The sequence below is a fragment of the Cynocephalus volans genome, chromosome 1 (assembly GCF_027409185.1).
Source record: "Cynocephalus volans isolate mCynVol1 chromosome 1, mCynVol1.pri, whole genome shotgun sequence".
Lineage (NCBI taxonomy): Eukaryota > Metazoa > Chordata > Mammalia > Dermoptera > Cynocephalidae > Cynocephalus > Cynocephalus volans.
Genome location: NC_084460.1, coordinates 210,929,001 through 210,947,654, shown reverse-complemented (window position 1 = coordinate 210,947,654; position 18,654 = coordinate 210,929,001). Strand labels below are relative to the sequence as shown.

Below are 18,654 nucleotides of genomic sequence, written 5' to 3'. Positions count from 1 at the left end.
TGATTTGTCCATAACAATTGCTAAGCACTTTTACAGACTAGTTTATATTACTGGCTAGTTTGCTCTGTTGTCTTCTGTATTTTTGTTTACCAGAGCAAAGTGGGTGATGACGTATTAACTCCCTGAATTATTTCTTGACTGGAGTGTTATTTCTATATTTTGCTTTTCTTCCTCCTCCTCATTTTGGTGTGATTTTAACTATTTTTGGCAGATTACATTGTTCAAACTAATTATTATCAATCATCATCAGCATAATAATGCCTAATATTTAGTTGGAGCTAACCATATAGCCCAGGAAATGTGTTTAAGGCTTTAAAGTGTTTACCTCATTTAATCTCTTTATTATCCCTATTTCATCATTAAGGAAAGTGAGGCACAAGGAGGTTTTGTAACTTGCCCAAAGTCTTGCATGTAGTGGAACTGGGACTTCAGTCCAGGGTTATTTGACACCAAAGCACCTGCTTTGAAACTCTGTGGACACAGCATGAAACCATTTTATTCTTTCTAGATAAAGAGAAAAAGTACTTAAATATTTTAAATAATGAAGTTATATAGAATTCTCCCAGCCACAAGTATTATAAATTCCAAACCAGTATATATATATATATATATATATATATATATATATATATATATATATATATATGCATACATGCATACACATACATACATAAAGATTGGGGCAGGAAGAGAGAGTTGCTACTTGATTTGCCTTAAACTCACTATAAAATTCCATTGTGGACAGGTGCTAATTTAGTTTAAAGAAAACTCTACTTTGTATCTTAATATAGCATTTTACAATTTTTATTTTTGAAGTAGATATAAGGCCACCTCCTTTCCCTTTCTTTTGTCTTCAATAAATATAAAAATGTCATATTTATTCTAATTCTGTTAACATCCCATGAGATTATTTCCCTTTTTGATACTTTTATTGAATGGAAAGAAAGATAACTCTTCTTTTTGTTGTTGTTAATTGAAACATAATTTATCGCACATATCTGTGGGATACTGAGTTGAATATCAATACCTGTGTGCAATATAGGATGCTGAAATCAGGATAATTAGTTTATTCAATATAGCAACATGGATGAACTTAAAGAAAATTATGTTAAGTGAAATAAGCCAGGCTCAGAAAGAGAAATACCCCAACTAAAAACAAATAAATAGAAAGCAAGAAAGAAAGAAGAAAGGAAGGAAGGAAGGAAGGAAGGAAGGAAGGAAGGAAGCAATGACATTAATATGTTGAACTTTCAGAAGAAGAGAACACAACTGAGGTTATCAGAGGTGAGAGACTGGTGGGGGGTAGAGGGAATTAAGCAAGAAATTGGTGAAGGGCCACAAAAAATGATTGCATAACTCTTCTTAAAGGTTAACCTTATGATGCCAAGGTCTTATCATTTGAATCTGTTATGTGTTTTTTTTGTTGTTGGGAATGGAATTTGTCTAAAAAAAAAATGAGTGTTTCACTATTTCACACTTTTGGTGTCCTCAGGATGTAGCAGGACCCAGCAGAATGTAGAGGACCGACTGGTTTATTCCCTGTTGCAAGACCTCAATTTGCAACCCAGTTTCAATTTAATTGCCTCTTTCTTACTTTCTTAACCAGCGTTAAATTTAAGGAATGATTTTCTTATAATCTTGGAGTTCACCTATCCCTTACCTCTTATCTCCCAGCACAATATTTTTATTTATCTTTAGTTATCTGTCTAATTGGATTCTTTCACTTCTAAAGTCTTAGCACTGTAGTTTGTTTATTCTACCTTGACATATCCTATCTGAAACTGTTTTATATTGTTTTGCTTTGCTTTAAATTGTATAAATAAAAACAACATAGAAGAAAGAGAAAGAGACAGGGAGAGAGACACTATGGAAACATGAAACAAAGTAAGTTAACACAAACAAAAAAATACAGGTGTAGTATAGGGAACTAAAAAAATGTATAGATACTCTAAAAATTATTCTACATTTATATATTCTGGAATTTAACACAGTGTAATTTTTGTGCTCTTATGGGCACTTGCAAATTTAACAAAATTCAATCTGTATGAAAAGTTTATGCTGATCTAGAATTTAAGGAGGTTTTGAACAGACATAGATTAAGCATAGTTTAGGAGTCCAGGCTCAATAAACTAGTCCTGGTGAGACTTTGGATATAAATTTTAAAAATTAAATTCACTATATAATTTTCCATCTTATTATACCTCATTTTTGATATGGCTAAATTTATGAATCTATAAAAGCTACATTTGTCACATTTGGATCTAAATTAATAAATACCTTAAAAACATCTTTTAGCACTATTTCTATAGAAGTAAAGATTTAAATCTATACTATCCTCATAGTCATGGTAAAATAGTTCTGACTTCATTTTGTGAGTTGTTAAGAGTTCTTACAAAATTACTTTTTTTAATTAAAGGCATTTACTCTCTTTTAATTCTATATCAGCAGACAAAAAAAGCTTTAAAAATGTACAGGTATACAACTTTTTTGGATGGTAGATGTTGACTGCTCTTGTTAGGCTGATTTACTATTTAATACAATATTGGACAAATACCAGATTTGAATGCCTGACCCAAACAAATAGAAGACCCCAATTGTAGCAGCTCTAGGATACTCTTTTGGAATCTCAACTATAAACTTTCTTCACCCTCTGCCTGCCATTTTCTATTTTAGGAACTAATTGAGGATTTAGGGATTTGACAGATCTGTTCTAGATTCATACCTCTGCTTGGTAAAGAGAGTTTAAACTTTTCTACAATTTGACTCTTATAAGATGGTGTCAGAATCTGTGTCTTTTCATTATGTTTTCTGTCCCCAGTTTATAGTTTAAACTCTTACTTCCCTCAATGCCTATGAAACATTCTTTTTGTAATTTTTCTGAGCTCTCCTGGTCCACTCTGCATTCTTGCCCAATCTTTCCAGAATCCACCATTTGTTCTGCTACATTCACTCCTCTCTGTAGTCTTGCTTTCTGCTTTTTTCTTCTGCATTCCTTCACCTAAATCTAGAATTTTGTGTCATCAAAGAGAGTTGGTTCAGCTTCATTTGCTGCTTTTGAGAAGTCTTGGTTTATAACCTGTTGCTTAGCTAATTATCCTTATTTAACGTGCTACCTGTAAACACACTAGTGAAGGCTTGTGAGGGGAACTTGAATTTCCTAAAGTAACTTTACTTTCCATAGCCTGATTTCTCTGACATAACACTCAACACAGTCAAACCAAAAGATAGAAGCAGTCAACTTGTGCTTTTATTTTCCCTTAAATGTGTGACCAGGAAATTTGAATCAGGCTACTTTAGCTATAAGAATATAACAAACTTTTTTTTTTAACTTAAAGCAAGTACATATTAAATTATAGAATATTTCAAACATACAGATTTGTTTTACAGAAAGTTTTATAGTATGTACCCTGTATTTTTTTTTTTTTTTTGGCTGCCTGGCCAGTACAGAGAGCTGAACCCTTGACCTTGGTTTTACAAGGCTGTGCTCTAATCAGCTGAGCTAACTGGCCAGCCCACCCTGTATTATTTTTAATAGATTTTAACATTTGGCCTGAGATATCTCTTTTAAAACATTCAAATTTCTACAGTAACTCCTAAAGGCCATCTCTATCCTTTCCCCCTCTACTCTTTCCACTGTCCTGAAGTGCTTGTGTATCATTTAAATGTATTTTGTTTTTCATTTTTACTGTATAAGTGTACATCCATTAATTTGTACCCAATAGTTTATAGGATTTTAAAAGGTTACATAAATGGTATATATATTTTCTATATTATTTTGAAGCTTAACATTTTCTAGTATTCCAGTATATTAATATGTGTAAACACAATTTGTTAATCCATTTCCCTACTGAAGGTTATTTCTACATGTTGCAATTATTAAACGTTGATTAGCAAATCAGGGATAAAACATTTTGTAGAACCTATGTCAGTTCACTGTTTAGGTGCTTTAATTGTTACCTAGAATGAAAGTTCATTTCAAACAGATGTGAAAACATCTGTTAACACTCCAGTCAGTAGGGCCTGACATGAGCCTGAAGAGCCTGGGTACTGATATTTGAATTTAGTTATTTATTAATTTAGTTATTTTCAAAAATTTGAATCAACTTACACTTAGAATAGCAGTTAAGAAACATTAGTTTCATGATTTCAAGATAATATATGGGGAAAAAGTTCTGTGCTTTTATATGCAGGAAAGGATAATCCTGTGTCTTGGAAAATAGTATAGTTACAGGAATTTTGTTAGGACACCTGTTTAGTGCTTTCAATCAGTGTTTCCTGAATTTAAATACAGGTTACAAATGTGTGTACTATACTCTGACTAGTAGGCAAATGATCGGAACATCCTTAAATGCTTTATCCCTGTATCTGGCTGTGACTCATGAGTGTGACTTGGGTGTGTCAGGAGAGTTGTTGAGAAAGGTCGCTGGGAGACAGATTTTAAATTTGCTAATGTGGTTTCACAATATGAGGGTGCTTCAAAAAGTTCGTGGAGTGGACTCTATCCCCAGCCCAGCCGAGTGCGTGCTGACCAGAGAGATGCCCTGCCTGAGAGGCCCGAGATCTGTGGAGACCACATGCCCTACAGTGCCAGCATGCAACCCAGCAGGTAGGCCATGCCACCACCAGACTCCATCCCCAGCCTAGCGGAGTGCGTGCCGACCAGAGTGGCACCTACCCGGAGAGGCCCAAGAATGGAGGCAACCATGCACCCAAGGTGCCAGTGGGAGACCGAGCAGACACTGAGGCAGCTGTGCCAAATTGGCAGCCCAGCAGCATCCTAGCAAGACAATGGTGTTAAATGAGTGGACTGTGGAATCCCTAGCCCCAGTGACTAAACATCAAAGGAAAGATACCAGAAATATGAAAGATCAAGAAAATACACCACCAAAGGGTAATCACTCTCAAGCTCTAGATCCTATAGAACAAGAAGCCCTTGAAATGTCTGACAAGGAATTTTGAGTGATAATTCTAAGAAAACTAAGTGAGATACAAGAAAACTCACCTAGACAACATGATGATATGAGGAAAAGTATACAGGACCTGAAAGAAGAAATGTACAAGGAAATCAATGCCCTGAAAGAGAATATAGCAGAGTTTGCTGAGCTGAAGAATTCATTCAACAAAATAAAAAAACACAACAGAGAATTTAACCAGCAGGCTTGCAGAAGCAGAAGAGAGAACTTCCAACCTTGAAAATAGGCTGTTTGAAATAACACAGGCAGACAAAAAGAAAAAGAACTAAAAACATTGCAGAAAATCTAAGAGAGAAATCAGACAACCTTAAGCACTCAAATATTCAAGTCATGGGTATTCCAGAAGAGGAGGAAAAAGGAGATTGCATTGAATACATATTCAACAAAATAGTGGCAGAAAACTTCCCAGGTATAGGAAAAGACACAGATCTTCAGAATCAGGAAACTCAAAGATCCCCCACTGTATTCAAACCAAAAAGGTCTTCTCAAAGACATGTTATAGTCAAATTGGCAAAACTCAAAGACAAAGAGAGAATCTTAAAAGCTGTAAGAGAGAAGCATCAAATCACCTATAAGCAAACCCCAATCAGACTAACATCAGACTTTTCATCACAAACCCTAAAAGCCAGAAAGGAATGGAATGATATATTCAAAATACTAAAAAATAGAGATTGCCAGCCAAGAATACTCTACCCGACAAGGCTATCCTTCCAAAATGAAGGGCAAATGGTATATTTCTCAGACAAACAAAAACTGCAGGAGTTCACTACCACATGACCACCTTTACCAGAAATTCTCAAGGGAGTACTGGGTTTGGTACCTGAAAAATAACTACCATTGCTATAAAAACTCAAGAAAAATCAAAACTCACTAGTAAAATAAAAATGCCAACAATGAAGAGAGAAAAAAAAGTTTATCTACAACCCAAGGAACCAACAAATACAGAAGACAAACAGTAAATCAGAAAGGAAGGAACAAAAAACACTTAAGACATCCAAACAAAAATCAATAAAATGCTAGGAGTAAATCAACACTTTTCAATAACAACTCAATGAAAAAGGATTAAATTCCCTAATCAAAAGACACAGACTGGCTGACTGGATTAAAAAGGAGGACCCAACTATATGCTGCCTTCAAGAGACCCATCTCACCTATAAAGACTCACATAAACTAAGGGTGAAAGGATGGAAAAAGATTTACCATACGAGCTGGAGTAGCTATTCTTATATCTGATAAAATGGACTTTAAAGAAAAAAACATAAAAAGAGATAATGAGGGCCACTACATAATGAGAAAAGGATTGATCCATCAGAAGACATAACATTCATAAATATATACACACCCAACGTTGGAGCAGCCAGATTTATAAAGCAAAATCTATTAGACCTAAAGAAGGAAATAGACACTAATACCATAATAGCAGGGGGCCTGAACACCCCACTATCAATATTGGACAGATCATCTAGGCAAAGAATCAGTAGAGAAACACAAGATCTAAACAACACTCTAGACCAATTGGACTTGGCAGATATCTACAGAACATTCTGTCCAACAACCTCAGAATATTCATTCTTCTCATCAGCACATCGATCATTCTCCAGGATAGATCACATGTTAGGTCACAAATCAAGTCTAAACAAATTCAAAAAAATTGGAAAGGTCCCAGGTATTTTTTCAGACCACAAATGGATTAAAATTAGAAATCAAAAACAAAAGAAATTCTAGAAACTATAGAAACACATGGAAATTAAACAGCATTCTTCTTAATGATGTATGGGTCCAAGAAGAAATCAAACAGGAAACAAAAAATTGATTGAAACTAATGAAAACAATGATACATCATACCAAAACCTGTGGGATACTGAAAAAGCAGTACTCAGGGGGAAATTTATTGCATTAAATGCTTACTTCAGAAGAATGGAAAGATGGCAAGTGAACAACCTAATACCTCACTTTAAAGAACTAGAAAAACAAGAACAATCCAAACCCAAAGTTAGCAGGCAGAAAGAAACCATTAAGATCAGAGCAGAACTTAATGAAATTGAAACCCAAAAAATGATACAAAAGATCAATGAATCAAAAAGTTGGTTTTTTGAAAAGATAAATAAAATTAACAAACCATTAGCATGGCTAACTAAGAAAAGAAGAGAGAAAACCCAAGTAACAAAAATTAGAAATGAAAAAGGTGATATTACAACTGATACCTCTGAAATACAAGGAATCATTAAAGACTATTATAAACAACTATATGCCAACAAATTTGAAAATCTGGAGAAAATGGATTAATTTCTGGACACACACAAACTTCCAAAACTGAGCCAAGAAGATGTAGAAAATCTGAACAGACGAATAACAATAAAAGAGATTGAGGCTATTATCAGAAGGCTCCCAACAAAGTAAAGCCCACGACCAGATGGATTCACAGCAGACTTCTACCAAACATTCAAAGAGGAATTGACACCAATTCTTTACAAGCTATTCCAAAAGATTGAAACAGAGGCAACTCTCCCAAACTCATTCTATGAAGCAAACATCACCCTGATACCAAAACCAGGTGAAGATACAATTAAAAGAAAACTACAGGCCAATATCTTTGATGAATATAGATGCAAAAATCCTCAATAAAATACTAGCTAACAGAATACAGCAACACGTACGCAAAATGATACACCATGATCAATTGGGATTCATCCCAGGGATGCAAGGTTGTTTCAACATAAGCAAATCAATAACTGTGATACGCTATATTAATAAAATCAAACACAAGGACCATATGATCATCTCTGTAGATGCTGCAAAAGCATTTGATAAAATTCAGCACTCATTCATGATTAAGACTCTCTACAAGTTAGGTATGGATGGAATGTATCTTAACATGATTAAAGCCATGTAAAATAAACCCAGTGCCCATATCATCCCGAATGGGGAAAAGCTGAAAGCTTTTCCTTTAAGAACAGGAACTAGACAAGGATGCCCACTCTCACCACTCCTATTCAACATAGTGTTGGAAGTACTAGCCAGAGCAATCAGAGAAGAGAAGGAAATAAAGGGCATCCAGATTGGAAAAGATGAAGTCAAACTGTCCCTGTTTGCAGATGACATGATCCTATATATTGAACAGTCTAAAGCCTCCACAAAAAAATTCTTGGAGTTGATAAATGATTTCAGCAAAGTAGCAGGATACAAAATCAACACACAAAAATCAGTAGCATTTCTATTCTCCAATAGTGAACACGCAGAAAGAGAAGTCCAGAAAGCTTGCCCATTTACAATAACCACCAAAAAAATAAAATACTTAGGAATAGAGTTAACCAAGGATGTTAAAAAACTCTATAATGAGAAGTACAAACCATTGCTGAGAGAAATTAAAGAGGACACAAGAAGATGGAAAGATATCCCATGCTCTTGGATTGGAAGAATGAACATTGTGAAAATGTCAATATTACCCAAAGTGATATACAAATTCAATGCAATCCCCATCAAAATTTCAATGATATTTTTCCCAGAAATGGAAAAAACTATCCAGACATTTATATGGAATAACAAAAGACCACACATAGCCAAAGCAATTCTGAGCCAAAAAAAATAAAGCTGGAGGCATAACACTACCTGACTTTAAATTATACTACAAAGCTATAATAACCAAAACAGCATGGTACTGGCATAAAAACAGACACACTAATCAATGGAAGAGAATAGAGAATCCAGAAACCAACCCACACACCTACAGCCATCTGATCTTTGACAAAGGCACCAAGCCTATACACTGGGGAAGAGACTGCCTCTTAAGCAAATGGTGCTAGGGTAACTGGATATCCATATGCAGGAAAATGAAACTAGACCCATACCTCTCACCAAATACTAAAATCAACTCAAAGTGGATTAAAGAATTAAATATACACCCTGAAACAATAAAACTTCTTAAAGAAAACATAGGAGAAACACTTCGGGAAGTAGGACTGGATACAGACTTCATGATTATGACCCTCAAAGTACGGACTACCAAAGGAAAAATAAACAAATGGGATTATGTCAACCTAAAAAGCTTCTGTACAGCAAAAGAAACAACTAATAGAGTTAAAAGACAACCAACAGAGTGGGAGAAAATATTAGCAAAATATACATCTGACAAAGGATTAATATCCAGAATATACAAGGAACTCAAACAACTTTACAACAAAAAAACAAGTAACCCAATTAAAAAATGGGTAAAAGAGCTAAATAGGCATTTCTCAAAGGAAGATATATGAATGGCCAACAGACACATGATGAAAAAATGCTCAACATCACTCAGCATTCGGGAAATGCAAATCAAAACCACACTGAGATACCATCTCACCCCAGTTAGGATGGCTAATATCCAAAAGACTGTGAATGATAAATGCTGGTGATGTTGTGGAGAAAAAGGAACTCTCATACATTGTTGGTGGGACTGCAAAATGGTGCAGCCTCTATGGAAAATGGTATGGAGGTTCCTCAAATAATTGCAGATAGATCTGCCATATGACCCAGCTATCCCACTCTTGGGAATATACCCAGAGGAATGGAAATCATCAAGTCGAAGGTATACCTGTTCCCCAAAGTTCTTTGCAGCACTCTTTACAATAGCTAAGAGTTGAAACCAGCCCAAATGTCCATCATCAGATGAGTGGATATGGAAAATGTGGTTTATCTTCACAATGGAATACTACTCAGCTATAAAAACGAATGAAATACTGCCATTTTGCAACAACATGGATGGACCTAGAGAGAATTATATTAAGTGAAACGAGTCAGTCACAGAAAAAGAAATATCACATGTTCTCACCTATTTGTGGGAGCTAAAAATAGATAAATAAATACACAAATAAACTTGGGTGGGGAGGGAAGAAGACACAACAATTACAATTCCTTGAAGTTGATATGACAAGTGAACAGAAAGGACATTGTTGGGAGGGAGGGAGGAGAGGGAGGAGGGAGGGAGGTTTCGGTAATGGGCCACAATAATCAACCACATTGTATATGGACAAAATAAAACAATTTAAAAAGAAAGTTCATGGAAAAATCGAATTGAAAGATAATACGAATCTTTGCATGAACTTTTTGAAGTACCCGCCTATCTCTTTTCTTAGATATTTAGAGGGGTGGGATTACGTAGCTTCACGTTAGCAGGGAAGAAGAAAGACATCCTCTGCAGGCATTCTCCAGAAGCCTGTTGGTCTCTGCCGAGCCACTGATCTGGTCTGCAGCCGGTACTGTAAGCTGTGCTGTGGAGGGTAGGCAAGCTCACTCAAGTCTCGGTGCAGGTTCATTATATCTCCAAGTCTCCATTCCTGGTGAGCTACGGCCTCATCTTCAGTTTCTGCTGGTACATGAAACTTCTGGAGCCGAGATCTTCACAGAAGCACGTGATCCTCTAAGCATCCCAGGCCCATGAGGAGCCAGGAGTGCTGCCTCGTGCTTTTTTATCTAACTTGCACTCGCTTTCGATGTCACAGAATCAGTCTTCAGTTTCGCTGACTATCGCCTGTACCCAATACGAGGTGTTTCTCCTAGAAGCTTGGCCTCTTCCCAAGATAGATGCTGGTGAATGTGGCATCTGTCTTCTCAGTGCTCTTGGCCTATCCCTTATCAGTCTGGATGCTGCCCCGATGTCTTCAGGACATATGCAGCTGAACTCTCTACTCAACTTCCGTTTCTCTTTTCCGTTCACAATCTCTCAGGATCCAGAAGTGGACTTCTAATTTCTCTGTCTGAAAGAAACTTCTTCCACATCTGTTTCATTCATTGTTAAGATGACACTTACCTGCTGTGCTTCTTACCTTGGCAAAACAGCTGGGGAGCAATATAATATATGAGGGAAAGAAACAAAAACCACACTGTTTTACTGTTTTCCAAATTTTTTTCATCCTATAGTTATTTGACACCGGGTGATTTTTAAAATAGCACCTAATTACATTCTATGTAATTGTTATCTCTCAGAATATACTTTGGACATATTGCCTGGTGTTTAAGTGCCAATGGAGTTCATGTGATTGATAGTGAATATAATTTCAAAACTTTCAGAAATATTTATATTGCTACTTTAAAAACATTATGTGTACATATGATCTCATCTTTTTTTTTAATGGAAGGTTTTGAAATAATAACTTCTTGTACGTTTGTAAACTTTTAAAGTAGTTATAATGAAAATAAGTGTATTTTTCAAAAAACTTGGTAATGTGGGAAATTATTTTCTACGTGTTAACAAGCTTCTGTTCATTTGGCAAGGTTTTTCTATACTACTATTATATTAGTACATTCTATGGTAATTTTTTTTCTCTCATCTGTCCATATGTTTGCTTTGCAAAATTCAATCTTGTCTCCTTTCTTTGTCAATGACATTTGTGTGTATGACTGTATTTGTGTATATTACTATGTGTATGTGTGTTTGTGTTAGTGAGAGAGAGTGTGAACATACACAATAGAATCTCTTTTGCACTGAAATATTTCAATAGAGCCCTTGGAGAAGAGCCTGTCTGTATGAATGGGACCAGGAAATTGTCTTCTAGCTTTTATATGAAGAAATGAAAGACCTACATGTGAGTCATTAAATAGTCTAAGTGGAATGAACACGTTTAGTTTTTTTTATAGCTTTCATGCACTGTCTCTCTACCGAAAGGATGTGCAATTATTTCTTGATTTTTCTTTATTTTTTCTCTCTAAAGAATAAGAAGAAACTGTGAGATTTAAATTTTGTTGCACAAAGCTAAAAAGAAGACCACACAGTAAGTCAGGAGGCATGCCAAATATTCAAGATTCTGGATTGATCTGTAGTAAAAACCATAAGAGGACATAACATTTTCCCAGCAGGGTTTATAATTAAGTTTGTAAAGAAAGGAAACTACATATTTGTTTTAATAAGAAAGCCAGGTTGATACAGTCCAATTTTTTTTTTTTTATTGAGTCAGGAATTTAATACTCTTTGATATTTTTGTTTGACACTCTTGATCTTTTTCATTCTGCTTTCTTCATCCTTTGTTAAGTATATTTGGTTTTCTAAAAATACAAAATAAAATAACATAAATACACACACACACACACACACACACACACACATCTGGTTGCAGAAATTCTGCCTCCTTAGGCAGAAAGTATACCTTTGGAATAAAAATGTTTGTCTTTGTTTTAATTTATAAGATTCTCTTGTGTAAGATTCTGTTCAAGTATCCTTTGGGCTGGTGATTTCCATGCAGAATATTCTATCATTTATATTTTCAGGTGTTATTCAATTTTGCTTAGTACCATGTAAATGGGATTATGTTAATGAATAAAAATAAGTAGAATGAAATATTCTATTGCTTTTTCTCAGCACCAACACCTGGTAATGCATCTACATGTAGAAAATATGATTTTTTATTCCTTTGAAAAAATTAGATTTATTTTTATTTGTTAAAATCAGATTGAGGATCCAAGTGGTATCAGATTTTATACATGAAAAAGCTATCCATTTTCAGCCATTAACACTTTGAGATGTTATATGACAATGAGAACAAAAGACTTTTTACAGAGTTTTAACGGTACCATTTATTGGTTTTGTGATCTATGTATACTGAACAAATGTTGTATAAATGATGATTCTGATGTCCAATCAGTCTTAAATTTAATGCTTAAGATGCAAGGCCTCTGGGCTAGATTTTTCATATCATTAAGCCACTGTTCATATGTTCAGTGGTCATAGGAAAATAATGGGAGTAGAGAAAAGAGTGATACAGGATTTAGTTTGAGATAACTCTGTCACCTCTTGATTGGCAGATGTGAGAGTAAGTTATTGTTTATTCTTCTTGTCATTTGAAATATTAACCCTCTAATTAATACTCATATTTCTCCAAAAATCTTGAGCAAGACTGTAGAAGAATGTATATAGAATTCCATGAGGAATTTCCTTAGACCTAAAGTAGAAGTGGCTTAAAAAATATTCAAGGGCCAGAGAAATAAAGTAAAGAACACATCTTCTTCGTGACCTGAGCTTTCTCACTCCTATGGATTATATTGTCCATGTGATTACAGCATTTATTTTATCAATTCTATGTCCCAGGAAAGAGACACACCCGCTAGAATATAGATGTCCCACTTTTGATATAGTTACTGAATTTTGACTGATATTTGAGAAAAACCAGAAGAAATATAATGTGATGCTATTTGTTGAAATTCAAGTAATTCTAATGTTTTCAAAACTGTATTTTTAATTAGTAGTGTTTGGATTATGTTAACTATATATCTTGCTTAGGCGACCAGATCTCCAATTTAAGTTCATCTATTAATATTTAATTTAAATTAATAAAAAGTTATATAATATGTGCATATGTGCAATAGTATTTTAGTAGCCATTTTGTTGTAAATGCCAATATAAAATTTAAGGTAAATGTGTGCTAATTTTTCTTTAGTTTATTAAAATTTAAGTATGAGTGTGCTAATAATTAGTACTAAATGCTAAGTGGCAGAGAATGAAAATTCCATGTCAGAATTCTGGGAACTTATTTTTAATATTATAAATTTTTTACAATAAAATTTTAATGATTTGGGCTATTAAAAGTGTAATATATCACCTGTTTCAAGTTGTTGAAGACATCTAAAGTTTTTATCTAATTTCCTCAATTACCAAATATGGCTAGGTAAATTAACAATTTTATCAATGTATCAGGAAGTTAGATGACATAAAGATATTTCTAGCTGCTTCTAAAAATTCTCCATGGGTGTAGGTTGCTGTATTACTTTGTGAATAGCTATTCTAGACGTTCTCTAGAGGAACATAGAATTATTGGAATTAGCATACACCCAGTCCCATTATGATTACTGTTTCAGGAAGATAATCCTTTGGAACAACTTCCCAGTTCTTCAGTGTGATCCTTGTAATGTTCAAAGCCACAAGAGTCTTGATATAACCAGGCATTGAGCAGTGAAAACCTCACTGGGTGACTATTGACACAGAAAACTACCTCCAGCAATCATAAAACATTTTATGAACTTGGTACTCTGATCATTCAGTCAATTTCTTTTGAGTAAAAGGCATTTCATTGAGTCAGGAAGAAGAAAATTGAGAATTATTATTGTAAAATATAAGCAAAACTATACATTTTTTTTTCTTTCAGGATTTACTATGTCCATTTTTGTAATGTCTGAGTTTATAAGAATTGCACTTTAGCTTTTCAACCGTTTTTTGTTTGTTTGTTTGTTTTTTAATTCACATTGGGAATATGTAACATAAAAGCCTGGTTTTTCAAATGAAGAATTAAAAACTATACACACAGGTTGAACTTCAAGGGGCTCTCAATTCTAAACACGGTCAGTGATAAAAACCTCCTCCCTGCAAGGACAGACCAGTGATCATGAACCAAAATGGACATCTAATGGCTTCTATAAAGATAAAAATAAAAATTAGTACAACGAAAACAAATAATGTTATGAAATTCTAGGTCAAAACAATTCTAGTTTGACACTGGCCTATCAAAATCTAGCTCTCTCTTTGTTAAAAAGACAGATTAGTAAATGTCAGAGAAGCCCTCTCTCCCCATGACTAAATTAATGAAGCAACCAGGAAGAATGAAAGAGAACTGAACAGGTCATAACTTCCACACAAGTCATACAATGTTATCTAGCACCATGTTCATACACTGTTTGAACTATCTGGTGTGTGATCCATAGCTTGACGTCTATGTCATGCATGCCACACTTTTGAAAGCATTGCCCTCTTCTGTGTGGACTATTACAGTTACACATAAACTGTGAAGGGAATTCCATTTCCCCAGCATGCCAAGATTACCTCCATTTTTGTAATATTTTGACACTGTGGCTTTTTGGAGACAGGCTTTTAAAAAAATGTCTATATCTTTCCTCCGGTATTGCATTTTACGAATGCTCATGAATTTCCTATGAGCATGGGGAAGTTCACTGGAAAAGTAGAATTCTCTGTGACAAATTTAGGCCACAGCTGTATCATGATTCCAAAGACAAATTTAAACACGAAATTAAGTTTTTTAAAGGCAGAACTAAATATATTCCATAGTAGATGAGATTAATCATTCATTCTGTTTCTGACAATGGATCTATAAAATAGTTTGTATAACTGTTTTATAGAAATGAATAATAATGTTCTATATAAAAATACTTGACTTTTCTTGATAAGAATTGTAAATACTTTATAAATTATTTCTTAATTATTTTTTAGAGTAAGTATGATTTTTGGTCTGGAAAAACCTTTCTTATAATTTGACTGGATGAAAAGATCTGTGACAAATTTTCTTTTTCAAGGACTTCTCTCCACATACACCTTCTTCTTGATCTCTTGATTTTAAGATTCTAGGTCCTGGTAAAGAATTCCATGATAAATATGTTTCATATTTCTTCAAAACAGACTAAAGCATGTTAGTATTCAAGGTCAACCATCTACTGATTTGTACCCTTTGAGGACAGAAATGGTGCAATTCATTTTGGAACATGGTAGATGTTGAATAAACACTTCTTGGTTAACTAAATGAATTAACATGGATATAGTTTTAATTTTTAAAACATGTATTTTTATTTCCCGAAATTTTTTTTAGTGATCTTAGTGATACATATCTTTCATGATATAAATACCTTATTGATGTTTTGTATGTAAGGTCAAGGTTTCTGTTGCATTCCTTAATAACATCTGGATTATTGTGTGTGTGTGTGTGTGTGTGTGTGTGTGTGTGTGTGTGTGTATATATATATATAGTATTTTTTTTTTTCATTGTAGGTACAGACCAGAGTGTCTTTTGGGAATGGAGGCATTCCTCAGGCTCTAACTCTATGCATTATACAAGCCATTTAGGGAATTGTGATAGTGCTTTTTAAAATAATGTCTGCATTGTATTTTTATTCAAAAGTTTTTTCCAGTCTGAATAAAGAGTAAGTAATACTGGGTATCTACTAGTGGAGACAGTCAATTCTGGAATTATTGTTATAAGTTGTTCTTATTAATTGGATGAATAAATGGTTATTAAAGAGATTAAAATATGAATGGTTATCGAAAAGAGAATATTTGTTCATCCTAACATTACTTACTCTTAGTATGCTTTCAAAAAATTAACCATGCAAAAGTGAAGGTTATTAACACTGTGCTTTGTTCCAATGTATTGAAAATTCTAACAATAAGAAATATTTTTTTCTCTTATTTTATGATACTTGATTATTGACCAATGAGCTTGATTGTCCAGATTTTTTTTTTTTGAAAGATACAGTTAAGTTTTGGCACCGAGCACTGTATCTGTTGGCATTGAAACAAGTGCAAGAAATGAACATGCTGAAATATTCTAGTTTAGAATAATTAATCCCCCCAAATGCATGTGAATCTGTTGGCTAAAGGTATGACTATCATACAAGAGCTCTTGGTATGGGGTGAGGGGGTGGCGATGCCAGTCTTAAATTCCAGAGCTTTTTTCATGCTATTCATTTTTTACAGTGGGAATTTACTGCTTCTTGATAGTTCAAAATTATCCATCCACTCGTTTTCATTTCTTGGCTCAGTGCTGTGACTCACTAATTGTCAGCATCTTACTGACAGATGGAAAGTGCTCACTAACCATGTTGCTCAATTAACATGGAATGCATTTCGAAGCCACACTAAAAGACAGGGCTGAAAATGGCAAGTCCACTCAGTTCCATCTACAATACACATATTTTTGTAAAGTTCATTAAATCTTTGTGTGGAATAGTTTCATACGAAGTCAACAGGTTAAACTACGGCCACATCTATCATCCTTGATCAAAATAAACAAACAACAGACTCCTTTACGTCTAGAGAAAATTCTCATTCTATAAATCACACCTACTTTCTTCCTTTTATCAACTATCTTTTGTGTAGAAGTCCTTTGTTCAAGGACTCTCAAATTAAAATCTTTCAACATCTTCTTCTGGCCAAATAATTGAATTTTCTTTAATCTCTCTATGTGGACTATATTTTCCATTCTGTTAATCAGCTTTATATCTCTCCCCTGAAACATTCTCAAGTTCTACGCTTTGGCTATGATCTATGAAAAAGAAAGCAGCCACATTAGTCAGATAATGCGCTGATTATCTCAGTGTTCTCCAATGCTGTATGCCCGCTTTATGTATTGTAATATTGTGTTTGATTAAAAGCAAATAAAACCACCGTGTTTCACACTGTGGATCTTCTATAACCCCCATCTCCACCCCAATTTTAGACATGACACACACATTCTGCCGGATTGTCAGTGTCATATATTTATGTAACTTCCATGTTGTTGCTTTTTTAAAAGATCTAATGAAGGCAACTGTCTACCTTGCCAAGTTATGTTCCAGAGAGCTGATTCTATATGCTGTGTGTTGTATTTTCTAATATATACCCAGTACCTAGCACAGAATCTGGCACAGATTGAGTGAAGAAACAAAATGAAAAGAAAATGCAGGCTTATTTGATTCAGCCAAATATAAGACGTTCCTCTCCTAATTCTGGACTTTGGGACACTATTTTCCTGTTTGTGTGGGTTAATACGTTTTATTTTTGTGTAAGTCCTGCTTTCCTCCCTTTTCAATGAAATAGTTAGGGCTTGATTCTTGTGCAAAATTGTCTTAAATTGTAAGAAGATTTCAAAATGTAAAACCATTGACATGTCCTGTCAAAACTGCATAATTGGATGTGCCTCTTCACCTGTAGGAACGAAAGCCTGATGAGGTAGAACAGAGGACAGCTTTACGAAAAGAGTTCATAAGCTCTGGAGTTACTAGGAGCAGAGCTCCACTCTTCATCTGAACATTTATTAATTGGATAGATTTCTTCAGGTCTCTCCTATGTCTTCATTTGTCGACAGGTGTGATACTTTTGGCCTTAGAAACCTGATGAGAGGGTTAAGAGAAATAAAGGTATATGAGTACTTAGCACATAGTAGATGGTCAAAAAATAATTTTTCCCCTTTCTTGAGCACTTCTGCCCAATACCTAGCATTGATACGGGATAAAATACCCAATTATGTGTCCTATAAAGGAGAGAGAAGGAAACAAAAGATTTAAATAGAATCTTAAGATTAAATAGAATCGTAATCTTTATACTTAGAATTTTAAGTATAAAATTTTATGACAATGAAATAATAGAGTGCTTCTCTTTGAAATCTTATGTTTCTTGACAGGAGAGGGGAAAACTACATAATTGGAATTAACAAAGAGTTTGTGACTTAAGAGAAAATATGTTCGGTGTAATTATAAATGTTAAAGGGCATGCAAATAGTCTGTACTATATCGTTTCCACAAAGTCTTAGAATTACAATTTTGTTTATGTACTATATTTCTCTGTGAGACCTGTTTGTTTGTTTTGCTTTATCATAGTATAATTGAAATATACTAAACCACACATATTTAAAATGTACAATTTGATAAGTTTTAACAGATTTACACACCCAGGAAATCATCACCACAATCAAGATAATGGACATTTTTATCACCTCTAGGGGCTGGCTGGTTAGTTGTCTTTGGAGACTGTGAGGCTGATAACACCAAGTCAAGGGTTCAGATCCCCGTACCCACCAGCCACTCCCTGCCTCCACCAAAAAAAGATATCACCTCTAGAAATGTCCCTCTCATCGCTTCCTGCATCCCTGCCTCCACAGGCAACCACTTAACTGCTTTCAGTCATTATTGATTAGTGTGCATTTATATAAAACTGGAGTCATACAATATACATTCA

The 18,654-nt window shown here is 34.4% G+C and overlaps 1 protein-coding gene across 1 annotated transcript in view; it reads left to right on the top strand.

The window, feature by feature from the left end:
- Positions 1-18,654, top strand: part of LRP1B (LDL receptor related protein 1B) — a 1,457,254-nt gene that overhangs the window by 1,282,091 nt on the left and 156,509 nt on the right. The gene's annotated exons all lie outside the window — the stretch shown is intronic.